This window comes from Panicum hallii, chromosome 2 (assembly GCF_002211085.1).
Source record: "Panicum hallii strain FIL2 chromosome 2, PHallii_v3.1, whole genome shotgun sequence".
Taxonomy (NCBI): Eukaryota; Viridiplantae; Streptophyta; class Magnoliopsida; order Poales; family Poaceae; genus Panicum; species Panicum hallii.
The window spans coordinates 39,770,986-39,780,297 of NC_038043.1; the positions used below are offsets into that span (position 1 = coordinate 39,770,986).

General features: G+C 45.9%; 1 pseudogene; it reads right to left on the reverse strand.

The window, feature by feature from the left end:
- Nucleotides 1-651: 651 nt before the first annotated feature.
- On the reverse strand, nt 652-4,564 carry LOC112881028 (annotated as a pseudogene).
- Between the last annotated feature and the right edge of the window lie 4,748 nt (nt 4,565-9,312).

The following is a 9,312-nucleotide window of genomic DNA, read 5'->3' on the forward strand; positions in this document are numbered from 1 at the left end:
TGCTTGGACCTTAACTTGTCATCGAGTGTCATCAACGTCAACAAACTTTAAAAATACATATTTAGATCCTTATTAAAGTTGTCAATTGTATCATCTAGATCCCAAGTTTTGAAAAATACCACTACAATTGCTGATTTAATATTGACAAGTCAAATCGTAGAGGTTTTCGAAACTTTCTAACTATATGACATATTTTTACAAGTTTATGGACTTAAATATACATTTTCAAAGTTTATGAATCTCGATAGCACTTCATGACAAATTTAAGGAGCGCCTCTGCATTATTTCACTCAAATGGTTGCATGTGAAGTGTCTCATTGCCTATAACATTTCTACAGTCACACCTAAGTGGCAAATAAGGAATTCTCTAATTATTACATTTATACAAACAACACAAAAAATAAACACACTAGGTCTGTGAATGTTTACCGCTAAGGCCCACCACTGATCCTCTTTACTTCAATTAATATGTCCATTTAATTATAAGAACTAGTATTATTAATTGAATTAAGGAGGGCCGGTGATGACTCATAATACTAGGGCACCAATTCGTAGTTTCGTACCCGTATAAAAACACCTGTTCACCGCAGTTGGGATATCCTGGTTAACTAAACAGATCACCACAAACGATTTACCGGCGAAGGTGTCATACTAATGGCGATGAGGTGTGGACGCCACTGGATGAGGAGCCACCAGGGGCACCGTACTCGGCGGCGCCACCTGCTTGTGCATCGGCGGCGAGAACGCCGGCAGCGCCCCGCGTCCTCCGACTGGAGCGTGTGCATGGCCAGCGCCACGGACGGGCGCTCGGCCGTGTCAGGGTCTCAGGGAGCGCGCACCAGAGCCCCACGACCAGGGCGCGCTCCATGACCTGCCGCTCGTCAGCGTCGGCGCCGGCGCCGCCCGTCCTCAGCCGCGGGTCCGCGGCGTCGAGGATCGCGTCCTGGCTGTGGAGGCTCCACAACCACTTGAGCAGCGCGAAGGCCGGTTCCTGCCGGTACACGGGCTTCCGGCCGGAGACGATCTCCAGCAGGACGATGCCGAAGCTGTAGACGTCCGACTGGGTGCTCCGCTGGAACGTGTTGACGAACTCCCGGTCGATGTACCCCACGGTGCTCTGCACGAGCCCCGTCGACTGCGAGTCGGTGCCGTGGTCGACGAGCCGGGCAAGGCCGAAGTCCCCCAGCTTGGTGTTGTGGGACGAGTCGAGCATGATGTTGCTTGGCTTGATGTCGCCGTGCACCACGCATTGCTCCCAGTCCAGGTGAAGGTAGCGTAGTGCCGACCCTAATCCCAGGATGATATTGTACCTATTGACATAACAGGTTAACTTCATAAATAGCATAGCTTGTTAATCAAACCGAGTACTGCGTAAGTGGCAAAATGAGTTCAGTACAACACGGAGTTAAAGGGGCATAGCCAAATAGTGGTCAAAGTTAAGAGAAATGTTCTCTAAATTCAACCTAATCAAAGTGCAGCCAACAATTTTTACACATATCCTATATAAGAGGTGCTTGATAATCACTAGATTTTCAAGGACCTGACATGAAGGCTAGTCGTCGGCAAGATTTACGGTCCGTTTGGTTGGGGAGCCAACTTGATTGGAATGATTCCATTCCATTTTCTGAGAATGGAACCGCTCCCTTCTACGTTTGGTAAGCAGAATGGAGCCGTTCTATTTTTTGTTTGGTTGGAGAGTGCGTTAGAGTAGAATCATTCCATTCTATGTTTGGTTGCAGAGCCAATTGACTGTGGTTACCTCCTTCTTTCTCGAGGTGAGCTTACCCCTATATTTCCAATTGTTTAGCACACAAGCACGTGCACACAAGCCAGCGGCGGGGGGCGGCGCTGGGTGGCCGCACGGGGGGCCGACGGCCGCGGGGTGGCGCGCGGGGGCCCGTGGCGGGGCCGGCGCGCGGGGGGCCGGCGGCCGCGGGGCGGCTCGCGTGGGCCCGGCCGGCGGGGAGCGGCGCGCGAGGGGCCGGCACGCGGGGGGCGGCGGGGGGCGGTGGGGAGCGGCGCGAGGGGGGCCGGCCAGCGGGGAGAGGCTCGCGGGGGCCCGGCCGGTGGGAGCAGCGCGCGAGGGGCCGGCGCGCGGGGGGCGGCGCTGGGTGGCCGCGGGGCGGCGCACGGGGTGCAGGGGCAGCGGGGGGTGGCGCGCGGGGCCCGACGGCGGGGGCCCGCGGGGTAGGCGTGCGGGGGCCCAGCGGCGGGGGGCGGTGCACGGGGGGCCGGCCGGCGGGGCGCCGGCGAGGGGGGGGGAGGGGCTGGCGCGCGCTCGCCGGTCGCCAGCCGGGGGGGCGGGGGGGGGGGGGGGGGCGGTGATGGGCTGGAGAGGGGAGAGGGGCGGGCGGTGATGGGCAGCGGGGCTCGAGCGCGCGTGGGAGGCGAGCGCTCGCGTCCGCTCGTTTTTACCGAGCGGTTTCGTTCCGCATCTTCCGGGTATATTCCCCTGCGGGAGCCGCTCCGCTCCACCATTCCTCAACCAAACACATGTAAAAATGGAACCGCTCCATTCCGTTTCCCCTCATTTCACCAACCAAACGGACCATTAGGGGAGGAGGGGCTGCCGAGGTGCTCTAGTCTTAAATTTCTTATATACAACAAGTATAGGATCTACCTACAATATTAAGGATGATTGCAAAATGCAAACCTATAACCAAATGCTGGTGCCATTAGCATGTGTTATATAAGTTATATTAAATGTTAAAAAGCATGATTAAAAAGATAAATGGAATAGAAGTAAGCAAAAAATGTTGGAATTCGAAAGATTTGTTAAAACAATAGCCAATTAAAATAATTTCGAACAAACATGCTGAGAAAAAATGTTGGCTTAACACATCTAGTAATTAAGAGATAGTAAAATCTACAAGACTTCAAAGAAAAGTTGAATAAAAGAGTTGATCAAGCACAAGTTTTTGAATGAAAATGTTTGGCAACATGTAAGAAGTATTGGATCAACTTTTTGAATAAACAAAATGTTGAGTCAACTTTGCTTAGTAAAATATTGTGTCAACTTGTCTGGATAACCTTTTGTTAGGCAAATCTCTGAATCAACCTTTTCAGAAGAAAAGAATGTTGGATCACCGTTTCTTAATAAAATTTTAGGTCTCCTTTTCATAAGCAAATTGTTCGATAAATATTCTATAGTAAAAGAAAATGTTGGTTTCACATTTTGTGAAGAAAAGACATCTTAGTAATGACGTTGGATGGTTGGACAATTGAACCATCATTAAAATTTATTTAGAAAAACGTTAATCAACATTTCTTAACATATTTCAAGCGAGACAAATCTATTAGAACTGTTTAAAAAATTGTTGAGAAAAAAATACCACGCAACATAATGAATAGAAAAGCATTGAGTTGACGCTTGCCCAAATTGTTGAATTTACACCTGATAGCAAAGAATAGTTACTTGCACTACTTGTTGAATTAATAAATAAAGCCCTAATGTCTATTCCCATACAATGAAAAGCCAAATAAAACAGGTAGAAAATAATAAGAAATTCCGTAAGCAATGTTATATAGAAAGGAATGCTGAATCTGCACTTTAATTAAAATTTCATCTGTGAGTATTAGCCAATGTGCAATAGACATTCCTTCCTCTATCTGTGTATTTTAAAATAATGTATTTTATGAATTGTAAAATAATGTACATAATACTATCATATGTGTGCGTACCGCATAAGGAGCGAAGCAAGGTGCATCAGAAATAAAAAATGCTCAAACGAAATTAAACCGTTTGTTCATCTTACCTCTCAGACCAAGTTAGCATCCTGTCGTTGTAAATGTGCCTATCTAGGCTCCCTTCTGGCACGAGCTCATAGACAAGCAAGAGCCCTTTCGGGCAGTCGCACCAGCCCAAGAGCTGCACCAGGTTGCGGTGCCTCAGCCGGCTGATGATCTTTCACCTCGGCCTCGAACTCCTTCCTCCCCTGAGACGACTCCCTCGAGAACTTCTTAATGGCCACTTGCTGGCCGCCACCAACGTCGTCACCGAGGAGGTGTCCCTTGTAGACACTGCCAAACCCTCCTTGCCCGAGCTTGTTCTTCTCCGCGAAGTTGCTGGTCGCGGTGGCGAGCTCGTGGTAGAGGTAACGCCTTGACCCGACCATGCATGCCTATCCCGAAGCCATCAGCATTCTCCTCCGGCTCGCCTGTTCGCCGGCGCCTCCACAGCCATAGAGACCAACAATTGCAATGACCAGCACCAACGCTACAGGAATTAGTACCTTTAATAGTAGTAATTTCCTCGAGGGCTTCGAGTTGGTGGCTTGAACTGCAGCTTGTGTGGCCATTGGACTGGGAGCCGCTGCCTTTTCTAGAAGCGTTGAATGGAACGACCATGACAATAACCGGTGGAGTTCGGTGGCCATACCAGTCCCCGCCGAGAAGCCAACGGCCATCTCCTTGTACAAGATTTTCTTGAGAACCAGAACCAGTTTGCTGTAATTCAATCAAAATATCAATGGCATGTCTATAGTCATAGGAGCCAGACTTATTCTATACTGCCATGTTTCAGTTTGTACGCTCGCCACCACTTTGAAGCATTATTGCCGTTCATGTGTAAAGAAGCTGAGAGCACCCAAGAGGATCCACTGATGTTCTAAATCTTGAAATAATCCTCACACTTATCAATCCACATCTTTATATTCTCTCCATTAAACATAGGAAATGACATTTCCGGAAGATAACGGTATCCACGAGTACCTTCTCCAGAAGAACGATGCTGAGTGGAGAAATTGCGACTCGTAAAATTCTCACCGTCGTGTTGATGATTGTGACGGCGTGATGCTGGATGATGCGAAGATCACTACAGGAAAACGGCGAAGTTCCGACGGCCAAAGTCAACTTCCGACGGCCCCGTCGGAAGTCTGTTAACTTCCGACGGCCAAAGTCAAAATGATGTAGTAGTTCCTCCAAAAAGAAAACGAGTGCCAAGGAAGAAAAAAGTTACTTGGCGTCCTTCGAAGCGTACAAAACAACTTGATCCTGATTTTGAATATGATTGATAAGTAAATACCTTATGTTTCCTTTATTTTATATGTACTATTAATTATACTTGTATTGATGTACTAACTTCTTTTTGTTAACAGGATGTCAAAAAGGATAAAAAACCTAGCAAAGAGTTTCGTAAAAAGCACTAAGCTATCCAAGAGACAAGATGACGATCTGTTTGCGGGCACTTCTGCGAGAGCTTCAAGGCGTAGACAATTGCTGGAACACTTACCTCCAGAGATGCAGGGGCAGATTGCGTTCCAGAGAGATGAGGTATATATGTAATGCTTATATGTTTATTCTAATTTTGAGATTCAATATAATTACTGCAATATGTTATGTATTTTGTAGAGTGAAGAGGAGACGGAAGAGGAGACAAGTAGCAAGGAGTCGGACGAGGCGGGCCCGGAGAATGACTTAGGTGGTTGGGATAGATGGTCCGAAGGATCTGCTGGTGGAGGGTCGGCAGGTCAAGGGTCAAGAGTTGGTGGGTCAAGAGCTGGAGAGACTAGTGCTGGTGGTGATGGGGGTACAGGAGCTGGTGATGAAGGGGCAGGAGCTGGAGAGGCTGGGGCTGGGGCTGGAGGGTCAGAAGCTGGAGGATCTGGAGGGCAGGGTCGGACACGTAGGCGGCGGTCGAAGATTGGTTGGATTCCGCCGCCTAAACCTCCACGAGAAGAAGAAAAGTGCGTGATCACACCGAATGGAGATGGGTGAGTATGTTTTTTCTATATTTTAATACGTAATGCTTATTCCGAAATGATTCTAATTGTTTTATGTACTTGTAGGTCTTGGTTTGAGCCTAATTTTCCAGGTGTTGGTCATCTAAGACAGGTGAACAAAATTCTAGGTAACATATGCCGTATGCTTTGGCCTGGAATGGTAGAACTTGTATCTGGTGAACGGATCCCTGCTACATCTTGGAATCATTATAGATATGGTGTCAACATAACGTTCGGCAATACCCAAAAGGCAGTTTGGGCTGAGTTTTGGGTACGATTGCTCTTATGTATTGATTTAATTTTCTACATACGATGGCTACTGATTGTGTAAAATTTTTGCAGAAATACTACAAGTTGCCTGAGGAGGGAGCTTATGATGATCATGCCAGACGTGTGTTCCACCATAACGCACACATTGTGGTTAGAGATATGATTTCTTATGCCAGAATTCAGGTTGTCGCTTCTTATCTGGAACGGACTCAAGGGATGCGATTTGAGAAGAAACGGGATGCTGGGAAATATTACTTGACTGAGGAGCAATACCGCGAGGTAAACTGTTGCAAGTTGCAATTAGTATGATTCTGTTTGTTACGTTGAAACGAAATATTGTTGTGCAGGAAATGATTCCGTGGATGGCCACACGTGAGGAGGCTTATCATACCTTATGTCACTATTGGACCACGGATGAGTTCAAAAGCATTTCCCAGAGAAATAGAGGAAATCGTGGAACTGAGTCCTATCACACCTACGGAGGTGATGGGCACTTCCGATTGGCCAAACGCATTGTAAGTGAACTCTTTGAAATGAATTCTATTAATTTCATTTATCAATGCATGCTTCTTTAGTTTTTTGTTGTATGTATAGGAAGTTCGCACTGGTGTAGCGCCGAGTGATATTCAGGTCTATCTTGAAGGTCATAGAGGACGTGATCCTACAAATCCAGATCAGTTATGCTCTCAGGCGGCTACAGAGCGTCTGGTATATCTAAATTTACCAAATTAGCACTATCGAGTTATCATGAAACCTCTTATGTAATTGTGCGATTTTGTTCTTTGAAGGCGGCATATGGTGACCAAATGATTGCTCGCCATGGAGAGGGTTATGATTGGAGAAACGCGCCTATTGATCCTGAGGCCGTTTACAGTAGTGGTGGTGGAAAACCTCATGGCCGATTAGATTTCTTTAAATTTCAATCTAATTTTATAATTTAAGCGAAAATACATATTTCGAATTTGCTATATTTGGTCAATATTTGTAGGTATCCATTATTCGACAAAGTCAGTGACTCGAGTCAGGTGCCGTCGCGTCAAAGAGCGGGATCGTCGCGGTCAGCAAGTCGTAGCACAAGTAGTGGCGACGACAGCGCGGAGGTTGTAAGGCTGCGTGAAAGAGTAAGACAACAGGAGCTACAGCAGCAGTGGTTCCAAGCTCAACTTGCACAACAGAATGCAATACTGCAGGTAAATTTTAATTGTTACAACTTAGGTTAAGTTACATTGTTGCTGACAAATTTGATCTTTCAGCAATTAGCGACGCAACAGAATATACAAGTGCCACCACTGGTACCTCCACCTTTTGCACAGGCTGGTTGGCCATCAGCTTCACCTCAGGTATGATAGTCAACGATTCAAATGTTAGTTAATAGTCATTGCAAAATATGGTCACTCTTAATAAATATTATCCAATTAGTTATCTTTCAAACTAATCTTGTCCATTTATCTTTTATAGCCTTTTCACACCCCACCACCTAACCTAGCGGCACCGGGAGACTCACACGTTGATCCAACATCGAATTGGGCGGATCAATTTATTGGAAGTGGCGGATCAATTCAACCAGGTGATGGAGGCGGCCAAACTTAAGTGAAACATTATTGTTCTATGAATTTGTTCCATATGATACTTGTATGAAGTTTGTGAACTTTGATTATGAACATATGTATGTGGATATATGAATTGTGTACTTGCGTGCAATTTCTGATTGTGAATTATAATTGTGGATTAAATCTGATTATACATAATGCTTATGGTTGGTTTGTGGATGAAATTTGATGATATATATTGATTGTGGTTGGTGTAGATTGGTTTCAGGGTTTGATAGTGATCTGGGAATAAGCTTAACTTCCGACGGTTTCTCTATACCGTCGGAAGTTAAATCCAACTAACTTCCGACGGCCACGTTAAACCGTCGGAAGTTAACAGACGGACGTCAGCTGCCGTTTACGAGCTAACTTCCGACGGTTTTCGGGGCCGTCGGAAGTTTATAAACTTCCGACGGTTCTGGCTCTATACCGTCGGAAGTTTAAAACTTCCGACGTCTTTTTTCCGTCCAACAAACTTCCGACGGCCTGGGTCTAAACCGTCGGAAGTTAACTAACTTCCGACGGTTTAGCCGTAACTTCCGACGGTTTAACCGTCGGAAGTTACCGTTTTTCCTGTAGTGGATGTAGCCTGAGTTGAACCGTCCCCTGGTTCAGAGTCTTCCATCCCCATCCGCGCCATTGTGAGCTTGGCGACTTCTTTCCCCGTGGTGGAGATTCTTAAAAGTGAGAAGTCGGCTGATAACCATTCTTAAAAGTGATGTACGACTGGACTCACAATCAGAGTTAAAATTACTCGGATGGTGGCTCAAAGCAGACGTAATGATTCAATTATTTATTCCAATACATAGTCAAATGTCGGTGTTTTACCGGCAAACATACCTAGGTATACCCTAGTTAGTAGATTTTGTAGGCAGGATGTTGCCGACATCAGAAACTCGAAAGTGCAAGAAGCACAAGGTTTAGATAGGTTCGGACGACGATGTGCGTAATACTCTACGTCCTGTATGGTGGTTTCTACTGCCCTAGATTGGTTATTGGTGTCATTGTCTTTGGAGGGGTCCCTGCCCGCCTTTATATACTCTGGAGGAACATAGTTACGTGGAATCTTAGCCTGATACTAGCTTAAGAGTCCTACCCGAGTACTACTCGGGTAGTTTCCTTCTGTTCCGACTGTTCTACTCGCATGCGAGTATTTATAACAGATATAAGGTATGGGACATGCCCTATCTTTTATTTCAGAATATTCTATGCTACGTGCCCAGTCATGTAGCTTCGGGTATGACAAGCCCTCGATCTCTTCATAGCCGAGTACTGCAGGCTTCCGAGTACTTCTGAAGCTATCTTCAGTTTCTTTTGAAACTCTATCTTGAAGGCATCTTCCGAGTACTTCCTTTGCTGCTTCGAGGCTGTGAGATGCTCTTGCCCTGAATAGTTTTAAGTTTTCTTTTATATGGGGTGTGATGGAAATCGCACTTCATATGGAGTAGCCCCGAGTCTTAGGTTGAATCGAAGAATCAGGCTGAGGGTCAAATTAGTCTTGAATCTTCTTTCCTTATCATCCAAAGAATTTAAAAAATAAGCCATCAATAACACGTATCCCGCAGCCCCGAGCATTGAATCCAAATTCCAAAAAAATTGAAAAAATAATTCAAATGAACGTGGCATATGTTGCAGTGTATTATATATTTGCAATGATGGTAAAAGTAGGAAAAATTGGTTCGAAATTCGAAAACCCTTTTTTGGGATAAAATTCCTGAAAAAATGGTTAATCA